The sequence below is a fragment of the Pan troglodytes genome, chromosome 22 (genome assembly GCF_028858775.2).
Source record: "Pan troglodytes isolate AG18354 chromosome 22, NHGRI_mPanTro3-v2.0_pri, whole genome shotgun sequence".
Classification (NCBI taxonomy): Eukaryota; Metazoa; Chordata; class Mammalia; order Primates; family Hominidae; genus Pan; species Pan troglodytes.
In genome coordinates this window covers 21,860,966-21,887,811 of record NC_072420.2, presented here as the reverse complement: position 1 = coordinate 21,887,811, position 26,846 = coordinate 21,860,966, and the positions used below count along the sequence as shown (strand labels likewise).

Genomic DNA, 26,846 nt, shown 5'->3' with positions numbered 1-26,846 from the left:
AAATTTATTTAATATTTAAAAAATAAGTTTCCACCATACTTTTGATTTCTTTTGTGAAGTCCATTCAAAGACCAAGCAGAAGCTAGATATTCTGAATTTCTTCAAGATCTTCTATTGCTATGTCATAGTTGTACAGATTGTGAGGGTATATGTGATATTTCGACGCATGTATACAATGTGTAATGATCAAATCAGGGCAATTGAGGTGTCTATCACCTCAAACATTTATTTTTTCTTTGTGTTGGCAACATTACAATTCTTCTCTTCTAGCTATAGGTGTTCTGATTTAACAAGAACAAAAAAGAAATATCGAGCATGGAAGAAAGACTACTTAATACATAATTTTACATAAACACAAATAGACATATATTTGCATTTACTCATTATGCGTGTACCTATACGTGTATATGCATATATACGTGTATATGCAAATAGTTGTCTATGTAGACAGGTATACATGTGTGCATCTATCTACATAGACACCTATTTGCGTATTTGTTAAATGCCTGGGCAATGCAACAACATCGAAGGCAAAAAATAAAAATGTCATCATTAATCCTAAATTTCCAAGCATCAGCTATTGTGATAGGCTGCTAATGATTCTAATAAACATAAACAATCTTCATCTTCAATATTTTTTCAATCTTAGAAAGTTTTTTATTTTAATTCATATACCTTTAACAATTATTTATAATAATTTATAAATAAATATTTATTTATAACACAGTGTAATTACCATTATCATACAGGTAAAAACCGAGTGTTTTAAAATTTCCTGTAACAGTTGCTTAACAGGTCTGATGTGGGAGAAAGTGGCAGAGGTAATATTTCTAAAGTGGACACTGTTGAGATCGCCTTAATTGCAAACAGGAAATAGAGAAACACGCACAACAGATATTTCAACATGTAAAACAAACGTCTCTGCAAAGACAGAGCAATCAGGGACTGCATGGGGATCGTGATGTTTGCAGAGTACTGTGCAAATAAGATAAGGGTCATTCTTGGAAGCAGATGCTTTACTCCACCCCCGGCATCTCTGTTTTCATCTTACCAACAATAGTTTTGGTAATACAAGCAACCATCTTAACGAGGAGGATAATTTTGTATTAAAATAAAAGCATGAACAAAAAGACTTGGAACTAACAACCAATATGATTGGGGATGAGGTGCGAAGAATGGGATAAAGTTTTTCAGTAAGAATTATTTTTCCTTGTCAGTTATCAAGATACTTTACTTGTTGAATTTATCAAAATTATTAAATAACAGTAACCAGTATACAAAGAGAAATATGCCTTTTACTTTGAAGGGACTATCCCATACCAAGAAAGTTGCATTGAAGAATTTCCTGCGATTTTTTTAAATTGAGGTTGCTTCTCCACACTCTGGTGTTTAAAACATAAGGGTATGACTTCTGTTTATGTTTACACTGACAGCATTTGAAATCCACTGAGGTCCACACCGCAAACTATAAATACATTTTCTACTTTAAATTGCAGAGTATTGTGCTTAATAAATAGTTTTTCCTCAAGTCTGTTTTCTTATTTACTTTTCTAAATTTTACTTTCAAATTGCATTCTAGGGAATTGCCCCTTCATCTTAAACTTTGGTTGTACCTTAAATATAATTTAAGTTTAGTATTTATAGATTGAATGTCATATGGTTGAGTATTATAACAGAAATGAGTGGTTTTCAATTTAATTGCTTATATTTGTAAATGTTATGTGCCTTGCAATTCACCCCACATGTAGCAAATTGCCTTTTAATGGTCCACCTTTACAAACAAGAGTAGGGTGTGCAGAGTCACAGAGATTTTTAATAGCTTTTGCCTGTGGCATATTTTTGCAAGGGATGAATTGCAGCTTCCGCCTAATTAAAATAAATAAAATGTTAGGTATTTCAGGTACCCAGGTTTTCTGTGAGCCTAAAACAATTAAAAATGAGAATCATTTATTATGGCTTCTATTAAAGACACAACAGGCAATGCTATGACTTCAAAAATGACTTAGAGTCAAGTGTCAAAATAAAGTCACAGGTAGGAAGAAATCCTTGGGGAGGTTAAGTGACCAGGTTGTTTGGATACACTTCAGTATATTCTAGTACTTTTCTTTTTCTCTACTTCCGTCAAGAGCAATACTTGATTATCAATTATTACTCTGGCCAGTAGGGTGAAACAGTAATATCCATGTTCCAAAAGTCTTAGTGCAGATTTAAGTTTGAATAACTTTAGAAGTAGAAATACTATAACCTTAAAAATTTGAAAGTTGTGATTTTACTTTCATCTAGTGTTATAAATTTTGAATAACAAAAGTTTATTATTTTGTTTCCTAAGTATTATTTTGTTTCCTAAGGTTGAAAATGGCAGCATTGACTAAAATACACAGATTTTAAACATACATATTTCAAAATCCAAAGCTATCGTTTCTTATCTTTCACAACCTACAGACCTGGGTTACTATCTTACTTCTGGTACTTTTGTGGGTATTCAGAGAAAAGATTAGTTGCCTCAGATGAGAAACCGAACCAATCATGGGCTTTTTCTCCTCTCTTTTTGTATTTCCAATAGTCTAGAATAATGTAAATCAATAATAGAAATTTTGTTGGATAATTTAATTAACGAACTTTATATGTCTAGATTCTTCAGTCTCTTAGCTGTTCAAAATACAAATATTCATTACTGAAGATCTCACTTTTTAACAGTGTAAGATAATGGCAACGTATATAAAATCCTAATGTCTTCTCTTGTCCTGACACCAGAAAGTCAGCAGCACAGAGATTTTTTTTTTTTCCCCCACTGTTACGGTTTAAATCTCCTTACGTCTCTTGGAAGCAAGCACATGTGTAGAGCTTCTCAGAATTAATTTAAAAAATACTGTCTTCTCTTAGGTTTGCTATTTTAAAAAATGAGGCTGAGGGAAAAATGGAGGAGGAATGTTTATACATTCTTAAACACAGTGCTAGATGCATAATAAGTTCTCAATAAAAAGACTTCCCCATAAAACAGATAGGGTTCCATATATATATTCGTCTCCTTTGTCATTTACAGATGCAAGAATCTGTGTGCTATTTGAGTTCCTGAATTGGCATTCATTTTATAGACAAGGGAACTGAGATTGGAGAGGTTAATTAACCTGTCCATGGACACACAGCTTGTAGGGATCAAGCTGAGGTATTCTGGCAATGACTAATGGTACAAATTTGTAAATGACCACTCTCAATCTGTTGCTTTTTTTTTTTTTTTTTTTTTGAGACAGAGTCTCACTCTGTCACCAGGCTGCAGTGCAATGGCGCAATCTCGACTCACTGCAACCTCCGCCTCCTGGGATCAAGTGATTCTCCTGCCTCAGCCTCCCTAGTAGCTGGGAGTGCAAGTGCACGCCAGCATGCCCAGCTAATTTTTGTATTTTTAGTAGAGATGGGGTTTCACCATGTTAACCAAGATTGTCTCGATCTCTTGACCACATGATCCACCTGCCTTGGCCTCACAAAGTGCTGGGATTACAGGCGTGAGCCACCGTGCCCAGCCTCAATCTCTTGCTTATTATATCAGAGACCTGAAACCATTCATACAATGACAGTGAACCACAATTAGAGTAAAGATTGCTCAGCTATTTCCTAGAGTCCATTCTGGGGGACAGTAGACTACAGAGTTACTTTTAATAAAACATTTTAAAAAATATTAGCATGGAAAGCTTAATATCTCCTAACACTATACATGTAGAAAGTTTCTCAATTTTTATCGTGTTGTTTCCTTTTTTTCACTTCAGACTCAAAACTAAATGGTATTGATGTGAAGAAACACATTTACACAGAGAATACTGGATTTAGTTTAAAGAATAAACTATCTCCTCATCTCTTCACATGCTTTAAGAAGGTTCCCCTTGGCCAGGATAACTATTTGTTATCAGGGGCTGTTCAGTGGATTGTAGGATGTTTGGAAAGATCCTTGGCCTCTACTCACTAGATGCCAATAGCATGCTCCCATTTGAGAGAGCAAAAATTATCTCCAAAAAATGTTGGCAAATGTTCCCTGGGGAAAATATTGTGAACAACTGCTTTAGATTACGAATCAGGACATAATCCAAGAGTGACAATCAAAATTTGGCATGCATCAGAATAAACAGGAAAACCTTGCTATAACACCCCTATCTGGGCCCCATATTGGGAGATTCTGAATGTTCTGAACGAGTAGGTCTGCTATGGGTCCAGAGAGTCACTTTCATACTAAGTTCCTCAGGTGATTTGGGAACACACGGGAGTCTGAAAAGGCTGCCACAGAGAAGAGGGAACACACAGCTCTGCTATTACAGGAACACAAGGTAGACTCTCAGCAATGAAGGCATCATAGGAAGTTTGCCTTGGTGGCTGCACATTATCGAGGACACCTGAGCCAGAAAGATACTTCTGTCACCAAAGGAGCCTGGGGACAACCGACATAGACATTGTTAACATTATTATTGATGTACACACTAATGAGGGCCGCAGGTCATCCACACCTAGGGAGCCCATTTCAGGCTGGACTCAGTATTAGGATCCTTTTTTCTGGAAATAAGAGCTACACTGGATAATCCAAGATTTTACATTTGGTGCTTTTATTCCCCTCCAACTAACATAAAGGCAGAATGATACAGTGGCCAAGAGTGGGAGACTCACTGTATTTGATTTCAGGCTTCACTGCTCACTAGTTGTATAATCTTAAACAAGTTATTTGATCTCTAGCTGAACCTCAGTTTTCTCATTTATAAAATGAGAATAATAATTATCTGTGATAGACAGAATAATAGTGCCCCAAAGATGCCCACATCAGAATCCCTAGGATCTGTAAATGTGTTACCTTCCATGGTAAAAGGGACTTTGCAGATGTGGTTAAGTTGAGGTTCTTGAGATAGGGAAGTTACACTGGATTATCTGGGTGGGCCTATTGGATCAACAGTGTCCTTATAAGAAGGAGACGGAAGGAGACTGTACTACAAAAGAGGAGAATGTGATGTGACAGTAGAAGGGGATTTAGGGTATGTGGCTGGAAGCCAAGGAATGTTGGCAGCGTCTGGAAACTGGAAGAGGCCTGAGGCAGATTCTATAGGGAGGCCTCCAGAAGGAAACCATCCTTATCAACACCCTGACTTCAGCCCCATAAGAATCATTTTAGACTTCTGACCTCCCAAACTATAAGAAAATCAGTTTGTGTTATTTTAGGCCATTAGGATTATAGTAATCTGTTACAGCAGCAACAGGAACTAGCACTTTATCTCACAGGGTTGCTGTGGGCATTACACGAGTTATACACATAAAACATTTAGAAGAATGGCTGTCACACAGGAATAATCAATATATGTTAGCTCTTATTATCCATAATATGTTGTATGCCTTTAAATCAGAATTTTAAGTAATTTATCATTATTAACACATTCTGTAATGGTTTCTCAAAAAAATACTAATAATTTGCTTGCAGGAACAGATAAAGTGTACATGATTCTATCATGCATGATACAATAGCCTCAGAGCTTCCAAGATTGGGGAAAAATTTGATCCAAAACTATATTAAGCCCGCTTTTCATTTGAATGAAAATAAAGTTTTCATGTGAAGAATTGGGAAGTTATTATACAAGTTAGAGATGTCGGGCCCAACCTAATCAAGAACTTACATTTATTAATAAATCATGCTATTTATAATATTGGGTTCCTAATTTCAAACAAGATTGAGTTCTATATGTAGATTCTTATCATCTTTGCTTTAAAAAATCCTGACTAGAAGTTATTTTTGAAAATGTTCTCTTTTTAAAATTGTATGTTTTGTCTTTCAAAAATAGAGGTGGTCATGAAACCGCCTTTGCAAAAATTATAACAGTGAGAAAATTATGACCGTGAAAAAGATCTGACCTAACCAACTCCATCTTGCTTGTAACCTCCAAGCTGTCCTTGTTCATTCCTGGGAGTACGCCAAACTAACTTTGGGAGGAATTTGGTTTATAGCTTAACTTTGAAACAAAGATGGTTACAGCCCTTTCCTGAAACCACCCCCATTCTTGCCTGGGGACCAGACTGCCTTTGTAGGACTAACAAATTAGCTACAAGAGAAGAAATTATGGGTTAGGAGTCATGCAGCTAGAGGCCACAAGATTCAAAACCTCTCCAATTGCTGCTAGGGAAAACATCACTGTTGCAAAACCTAGGATTGTTGCTTGAGATATTTTTCAGATCCTACACTCCATGGATCAGCTGGCACCACCCAGATCAATAAACTGGCTCATGTGGTCTTGGGGCCCTACCCAGGAACTGATTCAGTGCAAGAGGACAGCTTTGACTTCCTATGATTTCATTTCCAACCCGATCAGTTAGCACTCCCCATTCCCTGGCCCCATACCCACCAAATTATCCTTAAAAAACCCCACTCTCTAAATTTTGAGGGAGACTTATTTGAGTAATAGTAAAACTCTGGTCTTCTGTTCAGCTGGCTCTACGTGAATTAAACTCTTTCTTTCTCTATTGCAATTCCTCTGTCTTGATAAATCAGCTCTATTTGGGCAGCGGCAAGTGAACCTATTGGGAGGGTCCAGTCATATAAACAAATCACACATATTATAAATATTATAATTGCACATATTATAAATTATGGTGGCCACTAATGAGGGCCACCACACAGGAGTGAAAACCATGTAAGTCCACTTTGCCTAGACAGAGCAAGTTCTAAGGATGAAAACATATGTACTTCACTCTGATCAGATCGTTACTACATTACAGCATGCTGCTGACTCCTGCTGCATAAATACTTTTATTCTTAAATCAAGGAGAAACGAGAAATATATATGTGTTAATCTGTCATATAACATGTATTATTTGTTATTTTTAAAAATGGATTAAGCAGTTTTTTTTAAGATTTTATGTAATAGAAGCTAAACAAACTTTACAAATGGGGTGGAAATACTCTTGGGATTCCACAAAGATGTCAGATTTCATACACAACCTTGCTGACTTTTTAATAACTTTGTCATGTCTACTGCTGGTAATTATCAAGTAAAGAGAAGAACTTATTAAACCTGCTTAAAATAATCATAGAAACAAAATGATGCCTATGGCAGCAGATCTATTATATGATAGTTCACACACATTTTTAAAAGCAATCATCAAATGGAAATTTGATGTTCCTTTCTCCGTTGCTGTTGTTCTTACTTATCGGTTTAACCATAACAGTGTACATCAGAAGGATTTTGCATTTTTCAAGAGAAAAATTAAATATTCATTAAGAAGCTTTTTTTCCTTTTTGAAGGATTACTCAATTCGCTGTCATGACAATTTCACAGGATGAAAGACATCGCTTTAACTAATTGAACATATCCACATCAAGCCTGAGCAATTCACAATTTGCTCCCCTTTATCTCCTCAATTCTTATTCATTCTTCTTTTCTTCCATATTACTCTTTGAAAATATAATCCAGAATCCTAGGTTATTGATGCTAATGCCTGCACTGGGAAATTCTGCCATCAATTACTTTTTTTTATAATTTTAATTCCTCATCCATTGCTTTCTTATCCTAAATTGAAGGAAAAAAAATCACCACTTGGCTTTACCTCTTTCTCAAGAGACACACTTCCAACACTATTTGTAGAATTATGAGTAAAGTCTTCAGCTATGGTGACAACCACTGACTAAACCGTATGAATATCACTAATCATTACTTCATTCTTACATTTTATTTGACAGCTGGTTCACTTTTAATTTTACTTTAAAGATAAAATTTGCTTGATCTGTATTTAATTTTGTTTTAGATTGTTCTTGGAATGCTTCCCATATTCTCTGAGCATTTGAGTTTTCTACTCTAAAGTGAGGTATCTTTCACCTGATGTATAGTTAAATTTATAAAATCATGCATTATCAAACTATACTTTGATACTGAGTTCTGCTTATATAGGCTGAAAACTCTGAACTTCCTTTTCTTAAATCCGTGGATTAGAGCAAAGTCATTATGAGCATAAACATCAGGTAGATGCCTGGACTTCTATCCTTATTTTGATGATGTGCTAGTTGCATGATCTTGAACAAGTTACTTAAGACCTCAGAGGTAACAATTGCATCTCAGGGGTAAGGTCTGCAGTTTAACTGAGCAACTATTACATTTTAAAACAGAAGCACAAATATAACTCTAATTAAACAAATATCAGCATAAGTAAGGTTGGTGATATAATTTGGATACTTGTCACCTCCAATCTCATATTGAAATCTGATTTCCAATGTTAAAAGTGGGGCCTGAGGGAAGGTATTTAGGTCATGGGAGGGGAATCTCTAATGAATGGCTTAGTGCTGTACTTGAGGTAATGAGTGAGTTATCGCTCTATTAGTTCCCACAAGAACTGATTGTTAAAAAGATCCTGACTCCTCCCTCCCTTCTCTTGCTTCTGCCCTTGCCAAATAATCTCTGCATACCAGCTTCCCTTTCCCCTTACCATGAGTGGAAGAAGTCTGAGGCCCTCACCAGATGCAGATACCACTGCAATGCTTTTTGTATAGCCTGCAGAAGAACCATGAGTCAAATAAACCTTTCTTCCTTAGAAATTACCAGTCTCGGGTATTCCTTTATGGCAACACAAATGAACTCTGGCTTTTGTGGAAACCGTAGATTTATGGAGTTTGGGTGCAAATTATTAAGTGTGAATTTCCAGCGGGACTCCTACGTGTTTTAAAGTCCAAATTCACAGAAAATATTTTGGACTATAAATGTCATAAATAATGTAACAACATTAGCAGTTATTCTCCGTTTCAAGAAAATTAACATTTTGCACCCCTTTTATTTGAAATATATGTTTGCCATCAGGTATTTTTATGAATAAAACTATTTATATGAATAGTTACCTGCTTGAATATTCAACTATCATTCTGTTTTCAACTAAAAGAGGTTTCAAAAATATTTAATATATTTTTTGTCAATAAAGACCTAAAACATAAATCTAGCAAACATTCTTTGAACTCCAAAAAAAGTAGTTCCTTTTCTTTGAGAATAATACTTAGTTTCTGTTGTGTATGTTGCATTTATCCATTTTGAAAATGCATTAAGAGAACTCTGTTCTCATCAAAACTACTTAATGAATGCAGTCTTCCAAGTGACTTCAACACTATCAGTCCAAGATTGACATCAACCAGATTTACCGTTACTCAGAAAGAAGGGAAAAATCCTTTAAAATTTAAAGTGCTGTTCTTATAGATTTTAGAAATGCTCTCGATGTTGTCAAGCAGTTTTAGATGTCAGGTGATTTACCTTTGAGAATGGTCAGCATCAGCACGAGGGTTGAAGGAGTAAGAAATGAATGAAATGTGGAAAAAAAAATCCCTGAAGGAAACATTACAGAAAAACAAAAACATCTGTACTATTAAAAAAGAAATCGTGAGCTAATAAAAGAGAGAGGGTTTAAATACCAAATGATAGACCCATTGTTTACATTTTTAAAAAAAGGCAAAGACAAAGGGAACAAATCACATATTTTCTTCACCACAAACAAACAAACAAACAAACAAACAACAAGCCATGACATATTCAGTCAGGTTAACAGGTGAACACAGGTTTTGTATAATATCAGAATATTACTAGTCCTGCTGAAACCTTTCCAGGCCCATGATGCGCATGTCTCAATACAAACATGAGATTTCATCTCACCGGTTATGTGTATTTATTTTGCGCAGTCTCTAGTTAGTGGCAAGACGTTGTTATATTTAGATGTACACAACTTGGATCAAGATCATTTTTGATTCTCTATTCAGATGAACTGCTAAGATATTGCTGCTCTTTCAACGGAATTCTCTACTTCCAACTTTTGCTTGTAGCGAGATTAAATATCGAACTTTCCACAGTGATTTTTGTCCAACAGCTCGTAAGACCTTAGGATCCATTATTTCTTTATAAAATGCTTTATATGGACACTGATGTCCAAAATTCAATTACCGCAGTTGTAATTAGCTAAAAAGCATAATTATCTAACATTCATGTAGAATGAACCTTAAGGATAATGGCTGATAATTTCAAATTATTCTATATCCTGCACAGTACTAATTGGCCAAAATTAAAAGTTCATTATTATTGAAATTATGTAGGATGAACTTAAAGTCTGAAAACATAAAGCATGTAATATCACCTTGTATTGTAGCTATGTTGTAGTGTACATTTTGTAATATAACCACTTGTGTATATTCATCTATTCTAGACTTTATTGCCACCCTAAACTCATCATGTTAGGTTCATCTGATATACGGAAATATTTGTAAGAATGTTGGTGACTTCAAAACCATAATGATGTGGAATTAGAAGGAATTTTGGAGTTACTGTGATTTGGTTTCCTTTCAAATATGGGAACTCTTCCTTAAAGATTTCTGACAAAAAAACTTATCCAATCTTTACTTGAATAAGTCCAATGAAAAGAAGATAAAGAATATTTAAGGCAACTTATTAAATTGTTTGAAAACCCAAGTTGCTAGAATCATTTTTTTTGTTTTACTAATTTAAAATCTGGAAGCCAGAAATGGGACAGAAAAGAAATAGCTGTGGAGAAGACAAAAAAACTTTCGATTCAGGAGGAGCTATAAAGGGCAACAAGCCCCCTCTTATTTTCCTAGAAGTATTTTTAATGAAATCCATTTCCTAGATAAAGTGTGACTGGATAAAGCGAAAGCAGTAAAACTGTCCTTTCTTTCCTCATAAACAGGAAAAAATCCTATTTACATTACCTAACTGGTAAACTTTTTTTTAGTCTGCAACCAAATTTAATTTGAAGCAACATGTGGATAGAGGTTTTGTAGTTTTTAAATGAGAAGTGAAATAGAAGAACTACAATAATAAATAGTATCCTAGCAAATTTAGCATTTACATCTGTAATCTTAAAGGTAACTTATTACCTGCAGTCTTTGTCTCCACATATGCACAAATTAAAAGTATGTGTTTTTAACTAGAGACTACTAATTCACAGGCCAGACAAATAAAAGTTTAAAACATAAACAGCCATAGATAAAGAGGCAATTTATAAGTGAATTCCAGATCAGTAGTTTGAGGAGATTGACAAATTGTGTGCTGATATAGGTACTATGCTTACTATGCTGGTATACCCACTATACCCACTAATCTCTTACAGAATTATTATTAATTGACCTTTGTAATGGGAAACACATTAAGTTCAGCTCTTAAAAAAATTGTGTCTCCAATTTACGTAATACCATCAACATTTGACTGAAACAAGGGCATTCAAAAGTATACCGCGGCCATGCACGGTGGCTCATGCCTGTAGTCCCAGCACTTTGGGAGGCTGAGGTGGGCGGATCACCTGAGGTCACGAGTTCGAGACCAGCCTGGTTAACATGGCAAAACCCGTCTCTCTTAAAAATAGGGAAATTAGCCGGGCATGGTGGCGGGCACCTGTAATCCCAGCTACTCAGGAGGCTGAGGTGGGAGAAACGTTTGAACCTGGGAGGCTGAGGTTGCAGTGAGCTGAGATCACGCCACTGCACTCCAGCCTGGGCAACAGAGAGAGACTCCATCTCCAGAAAAAAATAAAAAATAAAAATAGAAAGTATACCCCTTGAAGACATTACCTATTTTATCATGAAATTAGATTATGCTAATAATAAAATGAAGCTGTTGGTTACAAAAAGTGAAACTCTAGTAAAGATGAACATATTTTATGAAGAATAGCTAAATATATTTTTCTGTCATTACAGGTCACATTTTAAAGAACCTGACATTCTGGCTAAATGATGGCCAGACTATCTTTGAATTGTAGAGAAAAAGGTGTTTACAGTAAATAGCAAAACTATTCCTATACCACACGAATAATTTTTCTTTCATTATATTATATATTTTAAGTTAGTTAACATAATCAATATTTCCTCAAACTGCTGCTACAAAATGTATGATAAATGTGAAATAATCTAACAGGTGATTAGAACAACATTTTTCAAATTTAATCCACAAGTACAGAGACATTAATATTTTTAAAGTGTTTTTTATGACATTAATGCACTCATATAATTCAAAGCGTAAAATAACTCCGCAAGGCTTCTCATGAAAACCAGTGGAGGCCGGTCGCAGTGGCTCACGCCTGTAATCCCAGCACTTTGGGAGGCTGAGGTGGGCAGATCACGAAGTCAGGAGATTGAGACCATCCTGGCTAACACGGTGAAATCCCGTCTCCACTAAAAATACAAAACATTAGCTGGACGTGGTGGCGGGCGCCTGTAGTCCCAGCTACTCGGGAGGCTGAGGCAGGAGAATGGCCTGAACCCAGGAGACGGAACTTGCAGTGAACCGAGGTCATGCCACTGCACTCCAGCCTGGGCGACAAGAGTGAAACTTCGTCAGAAAAAAAAAAAAGAAAGAAAGAAAGAAGGAAGGAAGGAAGGAAAGAGAGAGAGAGAGAGAAAGAAAGAAAGAAAGAAAGAAAGAAAGAAAGAAAGAAAGAAAGAAAGAAAGAGAGAGTGGTTTGTTTCTCCACTTCTTTTTCCTTTCTCTTCTATCATTCCTTCTCCATCAGTTCAGTCTTTCAATTTACCTCCTCACTGCTAAATTTTGTGATTGGGTTGGTAACTTTTGATTTTTTAGGTTTAAACATTATTGATTTTTGACATAGAAGAATAATTAAATTTTAGTCTTCCTCGCCCATTACTTACTTAAATGCTCTCGTCTTCTCAATCCTGTTACATGGTAATTTTGGTTAGATCAATGTTTATATTATGAAAACAATGCAAACACTATTCATAACTAGTTATGAAGTAAATTATACTTTTATTTTTCTGTAAATTTTCTATGATTTCTGTAATTCATAGTTATCTTTTGTGGTGTTGGTGGTGGTGATTTGCTTAGCTTGTAATGTACATGCTCCACAGCACTTGTTTATATCTAAATCTCTTCTTGCAACATTCCTACCCATCAGACGTTTCATCAATTTCATCTTTCTAAAGATGCCTCTTGGAGCACTTGGGGCTGATCTGTTCTGACCTGGTTACCCTCCATGTCTGTTGCACAGATGAAATCTTGAGGTTTCCTTTAAGAATTATCCTGGGGACTTAATATCTAGTTCATATACCCCAACGTTTCCTCTTTCTTCTTTAGCTACTTTGTTTTACTGGATCACATACACCAGAACCATCTAAAAGGACAAATGGGAGAAAGATATTTAGAAATGTGAAATAAAAATGTAATTATTCTTTCCTGAGTGTTTAGTTTTGGATTAATATTTAAAGTTGAAAGCAACTTGGATCCAACATTTTGAAGGCACTGTTTCATTGTTTGTAGCTTCCAGTGTCACCACTGAGGAGCCTGAGGGCATTGTGCTCCCTTGTTATTTGTATGTGACTATTTTTTCCCCTCATATCTTACGGCATTTTCTCTTTGTCCACAATGTCCTGGAACTTCATCATTTGATTGTAGTTCTATTTTTTTTTTATTTTTTGAGATGGAGTCTTGCTCTGTCACCCAGGCTGGAGTGCAATGGCATGATCTTGGCTCACAGAAACCTCTGCCTCCTGGGTTCAAGTGATTCTCTTGCCTCAGCTTCCCGAGTAGCTGGGATTCCAAGTGCGTGCCACCATGCCAGGCTAATTTTTGTATTTTTTAGTAAAGACGGCATTTCACCATGTTGGTCAGGCTGGTCTCGAACTCCTGACCTCAGGTGATCCACCCGCCTCTGCCTCCCAAAGTGCTGGGATTACAGGTGTGAGCCACCGTGACGGTCCCGATATAGTTCCACTTCCAAACATTATGCAGGACATGTCAAATTATGTTCTTGTATTATGGAGACATTCTGTTTTATTTTATGTATATTATTCTCCCCTCTCTATTCTCTTTCTGAAATGGCACATGCTTAAATACTGGGTTACCTGGAGCAGTCTTCTGATATCAAATCTTCTATTTTTCTTATTTTAAAAAGTTTTCTCTTTCAGGGAGATTTTGTCTACTTTATATTCCAATTTGTCTGTTTAATTTATTAATTATTTTACCCTTGCTTTATGTTTTTATGCTTCAATTACCAAAATGTTCTTTGATCTTTTATATAGTATCATTTTTTTCATGGTTGCCATGTGTTATGTTTTCTTAACTCTCATAGTATTAATGCTAGTTTATTTTTAACTTTTCTCCTTTTTACATAATTTTCACTTCTCAAATTGTTTTCTCTTTGTTTTGTTCACCTTTTTCTTAAAGAAGTTTTCCTCAGATATTTCGTAATCCTTTGTTGTCTGTTTACATTTAAAGTGAAGAATGAAAACCTGAGTTTAAATCCTAGGCTTGTGGATGTCACTTGCCTCCTGTGTGCCTCACTGTAGGGTAATGTGGTTCAACTATTTAGTTGGAGAAACTTAGTTATCAGTGTCATTGGGGCTGATTAGATATCCCAGCAGCGCATTCAGATATTTCCTATCTGTAGAGAACAGTTATGACTGCTGACAATTAAGGTATCCTGTAGAATTATGTCTGGGTATCTCAGAGAATATCCACTTAATCTTATTGTTTCAATAAGGGTCTAATTAGGAGACAGAAACTACATAGTAATTTGAACAGGGAATGTATACTTTTAATTTGTGCATATGTGGAGACAAAGACTGCAGGTAATAAGTTACCTTTAAGATTACAGGTGTAAATGCTAAATTTGTTAAAAATACATAGATTGTGAAGCTCTCGTGAATGGGATTAACAACTTTATAAAAGAGGAACTAGGAGCTGTTCATCGCTTCCGTCATGTGTGGATGCAGCAAGAGGCATCATCTATGAAGCAGGGATCAAGCCCTCACCAGACACCAAATCTACTAGAGCCTCGTTTTTGGATGTCCCAGCCTCCAGAACTGAAGAAATACATTTCTATTATTGAAAAATTACCCCATCTAAGGTATTTTGTTAAAGCAGCCTAAATATATTAAGACAGCTTTTCTAAGAACTCTTTCTGAGTATTTTAATTAAGATTAAACTAGTTGTTTAACAATAAATTGCAAAATCCCAACCGTTTAAAACAATGTAAACTCTCACTCATGGAAAGCTCGGAATTAATATGCATCATTGACAGGCAGATTGACTTCAAGTGGCAAGTTAAGGCTTGTGTCACCCTTTGTATTTTTGGCCTCCTCATCTTTAAAGCCTGGCTTCCAACGTCACAAAGTCGGGGTGGAGGTGAATTCTAGTTTGTGGGAAGTTTTTTGGTGTGTGTCACGTTACGTTTTATTTCAGGTGCAGGGTGCAAGCTGCTGGTGGATCTATCATTCTGGAGTCTGGAGGACAGTGGCCCTCTCCTCATAGCTCCACTAGGCAGTGCCTCAGTGGGGACTTTGTGTGGGGATGCCAACCACACATTTCCCCTCTGCACTGCCCTAATAGATGTTCTCCAGGATTCTGCCTGGACATTGAGGCTTTTCCATACATCTTCTGAAATCTAGGCGGAGGCTCACAAGCCTCAATTCTTGCAGTCTGCGTTGAAAGTTTTAACACCACATGGAAGCTGCTAATGCTAGAACTAATTGGCTGGAACTTAACCATATTGCTCCTCTTAACTGTAAGAGAGGATGTAAAATATAGCTTGTGTGCCCAAAATGAAGAAAAATGGGATTGATGGTTAGCTAGCAATCTTTGCCACACCAAAAATAATTGTGTCAAAGTTCTTGGTTCTTATTTGATATTAAACTAATCCCCTACAACTGTTCAATTTTCTATGATTTCTGGTGGCTTTGAAATATTCATTGATTCCAGTTGATAATGCGTAATTACCTTAAAATAACTAAATATTCTTACTATTTTTCTCAAACATAAAGTTAACATTAAAACAAATTATTACATCATCAATAGAACTTTGAGTATACATATTCAATGGTATGACAAACGCAATTTTATATTGAACACTGTCTTTCAGTGACACATACTTTAAAGAAAAGCATTGGGCTAAATGAGAAATATAAACTGAAAATCTCATTCAATTGCCTTTCATAGCCACTTTGTTACCAAACCCATTAGTTTTTCACAAAAAGAGAAAGTTGATGTTGTATATCTGATTACAACAGTTCTGATGAATTGATTTATTTCCATGAGCTTTCATCAACACTCATGTGGTACAAAACTTCAAGTGGCCAGCACCAAGATCAAGTTAAAGAGAGGGTAGTATTGATGAAAGAAGCAGAGGCACTAGTGCCTAGGAACCCATCAAATAAAAATAAGAATTAATGAGCCAGCAAATTGGGATGCCCCGAAAATCACATCTCCATGATTTTGTATTAGGGCAAGAAAAGTTAGGGTCAATCACAGCTACTTCAGTAAGGAAAAGGGGATCTGTTCATTAATCCAGCTCAAACCAGAGTGGTCGAAGTTCTTCCTCTCATTAGAGGAAGAGCGCAATAGTTTCTTTTAATGTTCTAGTTGACTGAATATTTCATTCTCTAATGAGAAAGAGGTTACTGAAATCATCCCAAAATTCTATTGCAGATTGAATGTTGCAGAGGCAAAATTAGGTTAGAAAACTATACTTCTCAAAATCCCCATTATAAAGTTTTACAGAATACATTTTTTTATCTGCCTAATCAAACCAGCATACAGGTACTAAATCTCAGTTTGAGTATTAAATTTTGACAGTGTTTTACACTTACAATGAGATATTGGAATATTAAGGGGATGACAAATATATATTTAATGCTTTTCTATAATTATACTCTTAGAATAATCCTTGAGTTTTTGACTGAAAGTTTAAATAAAATAATTATACAATGATGCGATCTTTCCTGATCATTCTGAAATGTGTATTTTAAAAGACATTCAGTTTATTGTTTTGTACACATATCACGGAGCCACTTGAATTTTACCAAGTCTTTTTTCTTTTCACTATCTTGAGGTATTTTTATTTATTCATTTATTTTTAATTTTTGTTGTTTTTTTTTTGAGACAGAGTCTCATTTTGTCACCCAGGCTGGAGTACAGTAGTGCAATCTCAGCTCACTGCAACCTCTGCCTCCTGGGTTCAAGCGATTCTTCTAACTCAGCCTCCTGAGTAGCTGGGATTATAGGTGGCTGCCACCACACCAGCTAATTTTTGTATTTTTAGTAGAGACGGGGTTTCACTATATTGGCCAGGCTGGTTTCAAACTCCTGACCTCAGGTGATCCGCCCACCCTGGCCTCTCAAAGTGTTGGGATTACAGGCGTGAGCCACCATGGCCGGCCAATTTTTTAATTAAGGTAAAATACACATATAACATTTACGATCTTTACAATTTTTAAGTGTATAATTAAGTGACATAGGACTTTATTTATTAAAATAAAAAAAAGTTTTTCAGTGATAAAGTGTCACTATGTTGCCCAGGATGGACTTGAACTTCTGAGTTAAAACAGTTCTCCTGCCTCAGCCTCCCAAGTAGCTGGGACTACAGGCATGCACCACCACACCTGGTTCTTTAGCAATTCTTTTAAGTAGATATTTTATAATACATTATTTTATCTGGTGTCTCTATTTCCTTTTTCACCTTCTTTCAATACAAATCACATTGATATCCCAGGTTAGTTTTGGAGAATATCCTTTAAAACACCTTTCTTCTGCATAATTCAAGAATCTCCAATGACCTTCTATTGCCCAAAGCATTAATATATTCAAGGTCTTCAGAATTCATTATCATTCATCAGTATTTTTAATAGATGCCCAACTGGTCTTCTCACTAGTACAACATACTAATCCATCTATAGTCATGATTTCTCTTATGCCATTCTTAGAAGAGTCATGCTCTAAATACTTTTCTTTTCCCATTTAAATCTTACTCCTTTCAAGTCTTGGTTGAATTCTTACTGTTTCCACAGAGTCTTCTAAGGTTTTTGCAGGCCAAACACCTCTATTCTCCCTGCTTCTTTTGTATTGCGTTGTTCTGCAATGATGTTTATTCTTTAGTACCACTTTATTGTAATAGTAAGCACTCTATTAAATTGTCAAATATTTCTGATATTAAAAATTAGGGCTTCAAGACATCAGTCTGGGGAAATAGTTTATGAATAAGACCTCAAAAGCACAGGCAACAAAAGCAAAATTAAACAAATGGGATTTTATCAAACTAACAAGCTTCTGTAAAGCACAGAAACCAATCAACAGAGTAAAATGGCAACATACAGAATGGGATAAAATATTTGCAGACTATTTATCTGATAGAATTTAATATCCTGAACATACAAGGAACTTAATCATCTCAAAAAAAGAAAATACAAACAAACCAGGCATCCAATTAAAAAATAGGCAAAAGATCTGAACAGACATTTCTCAGAAGAAGACATACTAATGACCAACAAATATATTAAAAAATGCTCAACTTCACTAATCTTCAGAGATATGGAAATCAAAACTGCAATGAGATATCATCCCACCCCAATTAAGATTGATACTATCAAAAAGACAAAAAATATCAAATACTAGTGAAGATGTGGAGAATAGGGAACTCTTACACACTATGGGTGGAAATGTAAACTAATACAGACACTATGGTGAAAAGTATGGAGGTTCCTCTGCCAACTACAAATAGAACTACCATATCATCCATTACCAAAGCACTGAACATTGGTTCAAAGAAAAGGAAATCAGTACATCGAAGAGACTCCTGCCTCTCAGTGTTTATTGCAGCACTAGTCACAATAGCTGAGATATGGAATCAACCTAGGGATCCAACAACAAATGAAATATATGTGGCATATACACCACATTTGAATACTATGTAGCCATAAAAACAAAATTCCATCATTTGAGATAACAGAAGTGAAGCTGGAGGCCATTGTGTTAAATACGAAAGCCAGGAACACAATGAACAATGCATGGTGTCACTCATGTGGAAGCTAAACAAAGTTGAATTTGTAGAAGCAAAAAGTAAAACACAATATGCTGGAGTCTGGAAAGATAGGGGAAAAGGGGGATAGTGCCAAGACCAGCTCAGTCTGGTAGACCCTAACCCAGCGGTGCTAGGGGAATTAAAGACACACACACAGAAATACAGAGGTGTGAAGTGGGAAATCGGGGTCTCACAGCCTTCATAGCTGAGAGCTCTGAACAGAGATTTACCCACGTATTTATTAACAGTGAGCCAGTCATTACCATTGTTTCTATAGATATTAAATTAACTAAAAGTATCCCTTATGGGAAACAAAGGGGTGGGCCGAATTAAAGGCATAGGTTGGGCTGGTTAACTGCAGCAGGAGCTTGTCCTTAAGGCACAATCACTCATGCTATTGTTTGTGGCTTAAGAATGCCTTTAAGCGGTTTTCCACCCTGGGCGGGCCAGGTATTCCTTGCCCTCATTCCGGTAAACCCACAGTCTTCCAGCGTGGGCTTTATGGCCATCACGAACATGTCACAGTGCTGCAGAGATTTTGTTTATGGCCAGTTTTGGGGCCAGTTTATGGCCAGATTTTGGGGGGGGGCTTGTTCCCAACAGGATAGGGAAAGATCTGTTATAGCTAGATAGGAGAAATAAGTTCTAATTTTCATAGCACTGTTATATGACTATAGTTACCAATGATATATAGTTTCAAATAGCTAGCAGGAGGATATTAAATGTTCCCAACACAAATATATGATAAATGTTTGAGATGATTAAGTGTACAATTGGATGACGGATATGGTAATTACTCTGATCTAATCACTAAGCATATATACATAGTATGAAGATATCACTATGTATCCCATAAATATGGACAATTATTACGTGTCAATTAAAAATAAAATTTAAAAAATTAGAGCATGGGAAATAGTATGAGATAATTTTTTAAACCATGCAAGTTGCTGGAGATAATGTAAAGTGATAGGACTTTGTATATTATAAATTTGAAAGTTTATCCCCTGAGCTGAATAATATCCATGTACCAATCAGTTTGTGAAAGTCCGTGCTCTTTTTCTGCAGTCTTAAACACCTGAAACACTTGAATGATGCTAGTTAACTATAATTCCTTTTATATCATAAATATTTCATTTATTCAATATGTGAGGAGCTTGTACAAATTGTAAGGAACAGACCAACCATCTGACTTCTAAAATTGTCACATATGTGAACAGACAGTTCATGGAAAAACAAAGTGACTCAGACTTCCGGCCGGGTGCAGTGGTTCATACCTGTAATCCCAGCACTTTGGGAGGCTGAGGCAGGCGGATCACCTGAGGTCCAGAGTTCGAGACCAGCCTGACCAACATGGAGAAACTCCATCTCTACTAAAAATGCAAAAATTAGCCGGATGTGGTGGCGCATGCCTGTAATCTCAGCTACTTGGGAGGTTGAGGCAGGAGAATCACTTGAACCTGGGAGGCAGAGGTTGCAGTGAGCAGAGATTGCGCCATTGCACTCCAGCCTGGGCAACAAGAGTGAAACTCCATCTCAAAAAAAAAAAAAAAAAAAAAGTGACCCAGACTATTAAAAAAAAATAGCTTGACGTCAACCTTAATGAAATTAGTGAAAATTGAAACTAAAGTAAAAGAACATTTGTTTCAGTTATTAGATTAACAAATATCAAGAAATTGATTAAATTTCTGTGATTGGAAAAATGAATGGAAAGAATCATACATTGCCAGTGGGAGTACAGAGGGTCATTTGCAAAACCAAAAATGGACATGCCCTACCCCTGCACAAAAAGACATATCAATAAGGATAATGTAAATGACAGTTTCAATTTCCCTATTTATATTCTTTCTACATCTTTACAAGAAGAAGGCTACTTCATGTGAAAGTCTGCATTTTATTTCTGAGGATTTTTTTCTGACTCTGAGAGCATGGTCAGACCATACACAAAGAAATCCAAAACTACTAGAGAGCAAACCTCCTGTAGGCCTCCTTTAATTAATGTTGTAGTGGATGGGGAATTATTGGATACATGCTTAGCTTTCTGGCCACTGAGTTGGAATAATCCTAAGGCATGTTCTACCCTGTCTGCCTCAGTTCCCCAGCAACACTGAGCTGCAGTTTCCCACAGTGGTAAGTGTCTTGAAACTACACTCTTTATTAGATTCTCTCTTTTCCGCATGTGTCTTCCTCAATCCCTTTCATGTGATTCTGAGACGACTACCAAATAAATTATTTGTACCCTAGTCCTTTTATCAGGTTCTGGTAGAATCCAAACTAATGTAGATATCCATTGCAATTTTGTCTGTAAAAAGAAAACTTTGGGAAAAATACTTCATATTATTTTATTTATAAAGAGTCTTTCTATGTTGCTCAGGATACTCTCAAACTCCTGAGTTCAAGTAATTCTCCTGCCTCAGCCTCCTGAGGCAAAAATATTTAAATGCTTATTTAAAACACATTAAAGTTCATTCTTTCAATGAAATACTAAGCTTCCTTTAAAATAAATGACAGAGCTTTCTACATACTGATAGTATATTATATCTAAGCTATGATACTTAAAAAGCATTAAATATTATAGTACTTAGGCATATATTTATAAAAGCATATTACATCTCAGGAAAAATAGAGAGGAATTGATAATAAAATTTATCTATGATATTAGAGTCTAGAAGCTGTGGGATACCGATGAAGAGACTCCAGCATGTTGATATAGCCCTGTTGGTGCCTTTTGATATTTATTCCATGTGCAGTTCTATCTGTTCAAATATTGAATAATGAAACTTCACAAAAAAAGGACAGATCACTTTCTGTCTATGCAATTGTAAGTTGAATCTCACTTGTTAGTAAGGCCTTGAGAAAACTGACCTTGATGGAAAAGTAAATATGTATTCCAAGCCTATTGTGCTAAGATTCTATTAATTCTTAGTAAGCTTCAATTTGCAAAAGGTATTTCATACACAGAATACTCTGCATGACTGGCAATCAAACCAAAACAAAACAAATCTACAAAATAATCACTTTCTAACACGTGTAAGCTCACATTGTAAATCTATATGGCAACCTCGAAGGATTTTAAGACTTTTTTTTTTAATGGGACATAAATTGGGCAAGAATATGAAGAATATTCAATGAGAAGCTATAAAAGTATTAGCTTGTATGCAATACAATCTCGGCTCACTGCAACCTCCACCCCTGGGTTCAAGCAATTCTCCTGCCTCAGCCTCCTGAGTAGCTGGGAGTACAGGTGCCCATCACCACGCCCAGCTAATCTTTGTATTTTTAATAGAGACGAGGTTTCACGATGTTGGTCAGGCTGGTCTCAAACTCCTGACCTCAGGTGATCACCCGCCTCGGCCACCCGAAGTGCTGGGATTACAGGAGTGAGTCACAGCACCCGACTATGCAATATATTTTTAAAATCCTGTTTGTACAACAACTCTAAAATCTGCCTGTGAAATAGAAGTGTATATTTTCAGGTGTTCGTAATTTTTACATAATTATTAGGTTCATCTTTCCCAATCAAGTAAGAACAACCAAAACAAATACTATAAGAAAAGAATTATTGTAACAAAATTATTTGTTAATTGAAAACGCTGGCCCGTCATTTGTTGCTTTCAAATTAAAACCCCACATTAGATTGTTCTATTTAGAGTTCTTAATTTGTTCATTTCCTCTCCCTTCTTGCCATACATTTCTAGGTATCGTTCACTTTGTTTAATAATTAGGGAAGTTTTATCCAAATGATAATGAACTGTTACCATTTTGGCCTGTCTGGCAGTCTCTGAGAGCACATCAAATAAGAAAGGACTTGTCATGACAAAGTGCTGTGAAATGCACTTGAAAATGAAGTTTCATTCAGTCAGCATCTCTTAGACCACTGCTGTTAACAGCTCTCTCACTTTACAAAGGTGACAAGAGTGTATGGGGTTGAGAACCTAAGATGAAGTAACACATTTTGTCATACAGGATATTCTCTATATGCTGATCTTTAGTATAGAAGAAAAAGTTTTGCTATCAGACCAGAAGGTATGGAGAACAACCATTATTTTGAAAGTGGCAATGCAAATTAAAACAGACACAAAATTATAAAAAGATTCCATTAGGTCTAATCATAATTAATGCCAGTAACTATTTGCATATATTTTAAAACAAGATGTTTTGGTCTTAATTTTGATAAAATACATTTGCTCGTTGTTCTCACTTAACAGTGGGAGATAAATGATGACAATGTATGAACATAAAGCCACAGACACTGGGGTGTCCTTGAGTACTTGAGGGTGGAAGGTGGGAGGAGGGAGAGGAGCAGGAAATATAACTATTGGGTACTGGGCTTAATTCCTGAGTGATGAAATAACAAACCCCTATGACATGAGTTTACCTATGTAACAAACTTTCACATGTACGCCTGAACCTGAAATAAAAGTTAAATATGTGTGTGTGTGTATACATATACTTGTTTGATATTTCTCTAGATATATTGAACTAATAAGGTCTGGTTGGTTTAATCTGGTAGAGAGAGTAGTAAATATTCTTATAAGTCTGTTTAATTAGAGTGAGATAAATAGTAATATAACCACTCAGACATTCAGAATGTGATTTTCTAAGATTTTCAGATTGTTTCACTAAAAGGAAAATCATTGGCTCTTTATCAAACCATTTTGACTGAAGCTATATTTCTTTGCCTTTTCAAACTGTGCTTTCTTGAAAAAAAAAACTCCACTTCTGAGAGGTTAGCCCTAATATGGTACATCAAAGTCTGTGCCTTTAGAATACCTGTAACAGCCACAAAAGAGACTTAATAGATAATGTGAAAGGGGGAGCTATTACCCCCCTTTAAGATACAAAAGCATTTCTAGGTAGTAGAGAAGATACAATTCAAAACACATGTGTTATGCATCTCCTCTAATATGAGAAAACTAACATGAATCAGCATGAGAGAACCTAGCCTGCAACAATTTTGACAAGAAAAAAAATCTCTAATGAATTCTCATGGTAACTCCTTTACCAAAATTATACAAGACAGCAACAACTAAAACTAAAACAAAACCGAAAATGTGTTGGATCAAGTAAAAACTTATCTGTTGCAGAAATTACTGTAGCATGCAACCTCTGTATATTTTCAGAGTGAATTCCAAAACATTTAAAGGAAAATGGTAAGTGATGAGTGGCACAAACGCAAAATTCATTGGGTCATTGATGATATTCTAGTCTGAGTGAAATACACCTAGGCTTTAGTTCAATTTTTCAATCCAGAAAATGTATTTAGTGACACTGTGTTTGGTGCTACATATTAAAAATGCTTTTAAAAATAAAAATAATAGCTTAATCTATAAGTGCAGAGATGTAAGAATCCCAAACATGTGTATGTTTGTGTTTTTGTGGTGTGTGTTCTGCGTGTCTCTGTGTGTGTGTGTCTTTGTGTGAGAAGATTGCAGAGATGTAAGAATCCCAAACATGTGTATGTTTGTGTTTTTGTGGTGTGTGTTCTGCGTGTCTCTGTGTGTGTGTGTCTTTGTGTGAGAAGATTGCAGAGATGTAAGAATCCCAAACATGTGTATGTTTGTGTTTTTGTGGTGTGTGTTCTGCGTGTCTCTGTGTGGGTGTGTCTTTGTGTGAGAAGATTGCAGAGATGTAAGAATCCCAAACATGTGTATGTTTGTGTTTTTGTGGTGTGTGTTCTGTGTGTCTCTGTGTGTGTGTGTCTTTGTGTGAGAAGATTGTTAGGAAGAATCTCCTTAAACTTTTGACAATAGCACGTTTTCTTAGAATTCAGTAAGTTAATTCTTGTTTTACTTTACCAGAGATAATTCTTAAAGACTATTTCAGACACACACATAAGGGTGGCTGTACACCAAATTATGAACTCTTGGAAAAGAAACAAAAGTGTGGTATAAATTTTCCCCAAGCTGAGATCAATATTCTGCAAAGAAGTAATAATAATGAACGGAAAATATAGGAGGTGTTTTCTCACTTACTGCAAATATGACCTTGGACAAACTACATATCTTTTTTTCCATTTTTTCATCGTAAATCTCATGTATCCTTTAAAAAGGATTAAATAAAAATTACATAAAAATACTTTAGGGAAGGTGTTTAGAAAAAGGCCCAGCACATGATTAGTGCTAATCACACGTTAGCTTTTACTATTTCCAGAACTATTATTAGTTTTGATATTACTATTGTTGTTAGTTAACTCATATTAGGCTTACCAAATGTAAATGTCCCATAATCACTTACTACCATTCATTGTTACCAAGTATTATCTTTATTACCTACGTATCTGTGAGTTTGTTGTTGTTGTTGTTGTTTGAGACGGAGTCTCCCTCTGTCGCCCAGGCTGGAGTGCAATGGCGCGATCTCGGCGCACTGCAAGCTCCGCCTCCCGGGTTCGCGCCATTCTCCTGCCTCAGCCTCCCGAGTAGCTGGGTTTACAGGCGCCCGCCATCACGCCCGGCTAATTTTTTGTATTTTTAGTAGAGACGGGATTTCACTATGTTAGCCAGGATGGTCTGGATATCCTGACCTCGTGATCCGCCCACCTCGGCCTCCCAAAGTGCTGGGATTACAGGCGTGAGCCACCGCGCCCCGTCTGAGTTTTTTTGAAGGAAAGCGCATTTTCTTAACGTATCTTCTGAACAAAATAATTAAGAGCAAGGACTGTGGAGTCAGACTGTCCAGCTTGATAATTTGATTATATTTTATTTATTAGAATATTTTAGTGTGTACTTTCGTTGAGGTTTTCTCATTAATACTTTATTCCAGTTCTTCCCTGGGTTTCTCTGGAAGAAATTATACTTACATTTGAAATAATAATTACATTAAGGTTTCTTTAGAAAATATGCATTGACTTGCCAAAGACTCGAAAAGTCATATTGTTGTTCAGTATAACCATAAGTGGAATACGTTGAGTTATTTTTTTAAAATAATGTGCAGATAAAAGGACATAGTGTAATTAAGAGAAAATTATTTTTATAGCACTTTGGACTAAATTATAATTGAATATTCTAATAGTGCCAGGAGTTATGGACACTGAAATTAAAATAAATAAGCCAATACAAAACTATGCACACATTGATTGAAGATTCTTCCTCATCTACCCTGGGGGCATCATTTGCAGAGTGAATAGAGCCAAAGTCTTCATTGGTATTAATACCAGAATACAGCATGTCTTTCATTTGAACAGAGAAAAATAAATCTCAGTTGTAAGCCTATTTTATGAACCCTGTTGAGAGTAGGCCAGTGGGAGCATGTCCACACAGAGTATACTGGTTTGTTGAAAGGAAACATTGGACATGTCTCTAACTTCAAAAATAATTAGAATACAGGTGTCCTATCATCAACAATATAGTGCAGAACAGGTTTGATGCTGTGTAGTAATTGATATTAACTGCAGAGATTAGTAAATAAGAGTTACAGCAGGACATTCTATTTGATGTGCATGTCCATTGTTGCAGCTCCCATTTCAACACTTTTGAAGGGTCCTGTAAGAGCTTAATACAGAGAATTTCTATTAATTGGCAAACTTATTACTTTCTTATTATCCTTTTATTGTGTTTCTCAGTCTCTATCTTTTAATACAACTTCCAGTTATCTGTTAAAGTGAATTAAAATTATTACAAAGAAGCCACCACTTCATATTTATTGAAGTGATCACTGGCAAGGTGTCACTCAAATCCTCCTATTGTATATCATTGTTCAAGCATTGCATGCAACAGGTATGGTAACATCACTGCCTTTATTCATGGTTGTCAAGAAAAATTTCATCAGACAATCTCAAACAGGCAATTATTATTTTATTCAAGACTATTGCAATGGGGAGAGAGGCAATAATGAAGTCTGAACTTACCTCTTCTGTAACAAAGAATGGTAGGGTTTTTAAGGGCTGTAGTGAGTTAGTGGAAAAGTAACATAGGATGTTGCAGGGAGGTTGATCAATGGGGTGTGTCAAGTACATTAAGTTATATATTAAGTTTGTGATTAGGGACTCTTGCTTGGAATGTTTTGCTCTGTGATTGTGTAACCTGGGTTCTGTAAGGGATAGGGGGAAG

The 26,846-nt window shown here is 35.9% G+C and overlaps 1 long non-coding RNA gene across 1 annotated transcript in view; it reads right to left on the bottom strand.

The window, feature by feature from the left end:
* LOC134809223 (uncharacterized) overlaps nucleotides 1-25,168 on the bottom strand; it is a 134,278-nt gene extending 109,110 nt beyond the window's left edge. The window contains exon 1 of the long non-coding RNA XR_010154399.1: nucleotides 25,071-25,168. This is a non-coding gene — a long non-coding RNA (uncharacterized LOC134809223). The remainder of the gene's footprint in view (nucleotides 1-25,070) is intronic.
* Nucleotides 25,169-26,846: the final 1,678 nt, after the last annotated feature.